Source organism: Pteropus vampyrus, unplaced genomic scaffold (genome assembly GCF_000151845.1).
Source record: "Pteropus vampyrus isolate Shadow unplaced genomic scaffold, Pvam_2.0 Scaffold13, whole genome shotgun sequence".
In the NCBI taxonomy this organism is placed as follows: domain Eukaryota; kingdom Metazoa; phylum Chordata; class Mammalia; order Chiroptera; family Pteropodidae; genus Pteropus; species Pteropus vampyrus.
In genome coordinates this window covers 7145152-7147289 of record NW_011888794.1, presented here as the reverse complement: position 1 = coordinate 7147289, position 2138 = coordinate 7145152, and the positions used below count along the sequence as shown (strand labels likewise).

Genomic DNA, 2138 nt, shown 5'->3' with positions numbered 1-2138 from the left:
AGCAATGTATATGAGTATTCTGAAATAACATAAATAAATGAAATACGAGGTGGCAGAACTCAAAAAAAAAAGTAGAAGAAAAAAGATAAAGCCATTACAGAAATAAAAGTGAACTGTAAGAGAACAAAGGATAATAGATACTATGGAAAATTCATGAGGCTATGAGTGACAGAGGAAATAGAAATTGGAAATGTTTTTTTTTTTAATTTAAGGTATACAAATAAAATAAAAATAATTAAAAAACAACAGAGAAATCAGGCGAAGAAGAGTGAATGTATGCATAATTGGAATTCTTAAAGAAGACCAGATCAGTGGAAAATAACACAAAAATTTTCTAAGGTTATTGAAAGAGTATACATGTTCATAGAAAATTGACCTAAAATGGTCAATTCCAAGGCATATCCAAGTAAAAGTTATTAAACTAACAATTTTACATCCATCAAAATTGTCTTTCAAGGCTTTGGAAAATATTTTGAGCACCTAAGATTTCAAGGAATAAGAATGTCCACGAGCTCCTATCGAGGAAATTATTGGAGGATAAACTTCAAGCAAGAATAACTAGAGAAGCAATAGCAAAAGAATTTGTCGTGAGACTTAAGTATTTTTAATTATAGAACTAAAACTGAAAAAGTAAGGAGATAGGATGACAGAAATAAAACTTGTATGTCTTCACAATTATAAAATGAAGTAGCTAACTAATTTAGAAGAGTCAAAGGGAGAAAGAAGGAAGGAGATTGGGCTATCTACAACATTTAGAATTCAAGAATGTTATTTAAAGTCAAGAGTCAAATACTGGAAGTAAAAGAAAATTTAACAAACACTAAAAAATATAATTTTATTTACTCATAATGGGGCACAGAATGACAAAAGGAAACAAGGAGAGAATATTCTAATATTTTCATTGCTCCCTGTAGGGAGCTAACAGTGTCTAAAGAAAAAAAGGTACATAAAAAAATAAAAATATAGGCCTTCTTAAATATCAAAAACTACATACACATAAAAGCAAACCAATTATATTGAAAAGACTTTTAAAAACACTGTCATCAGATAACATAACATAAAACAATATAACAGAACCAGGGCCGAAAATACCATCTTATCGATAAATGTAAATGAGTTTAACACCTACTAAAAGAAAAAATATTTTCAGATTAGAGACCAAAGCAATACTTAATTTTGTTCTGTATGCAGAAGACACATCTAAAACTTTTGGAAGAGTTGAAATTAAAGTAGGTCTTGAGAGGTCAATATCAGATAAATTGGAATTCAAGATAAAAGGCATTACTTAAAAAATGTCCTTTATAATGTCAAAGGGGACATTTGACAGGGAAAATATGAAAGTTATGAAAATCTGTGCATCAACCAAAATATCAGCAACATTCATAAAGCACAGATGATAGGAATTACTAGGAGAAATGACCAAAATTACAGGAACGTAGGAGGCTAAGGTCTCAAAAGACCTAAACAACATTATTTTAAAACTCAATTCCTGCATGTTAAACTGTGTTCCTGAAAACATAAAATACACTGTATTGTCAAATTCCCACGGAGGTCTATGGCCATGCTACTCTGAACATGCTGATCTCGTCTGATCTCGGAAGCTAAGTAGGGTCGGGCCTGGTTAGTGCTTGGAAGGGAGACCACCTAGGAAGACCAGGTGCTGTAGTTTAAAAACAAAATACCCATGGAGCAGTCACAAAAATTGATTGTAATTAGACCACAGAGTAATCCTCAACCAATATATTTGTTTATAATAAAATAAAACTAGAAACAAATCATAAAAATAAAATAAAAATTATCATTTGATAATTTAAAAATTCTTAAACAACCTGGATTATGGGTCAATGAAGAGCCATAAACTGAAATTGTTGAGTTTTTAAGATATAATGAAAATGAAAACACTATATAACAGTGTTCAAAAAAAAGTCATAGCCTTAAATATTTGTTACTTAGAAAAGAGGAAATGAAAATAAATGAATTAAGCCATCAGTTTAAAAGACTGAAAAGGAAAAACAAAATAAAAAGAAAGTAGAAGTAATAATATAAAAGCAGAATTAATAAATTTTAAAACTAGAAAAATAAATCCAAAACCTGAATCTTTGAGAAAAAAAAATAGGATACATAAACTAGTTAACTTA

The 2138-nt window shown here is 29.4% G+C and overlaps 1 pseudogene; it reads left to right on the top strand.

Annotated features, from left to right (window-relative positions):
• The first annotated feature begins 1551 nt into the window (after nucleotides 1–1551).
• Nucleotides 1552–1669, top strand: LOC111733352 (annotated as a pseudogene).
• The last annotated feature ends 469 nt before the right edge of the window (nucleotides 1670–2138 follow it).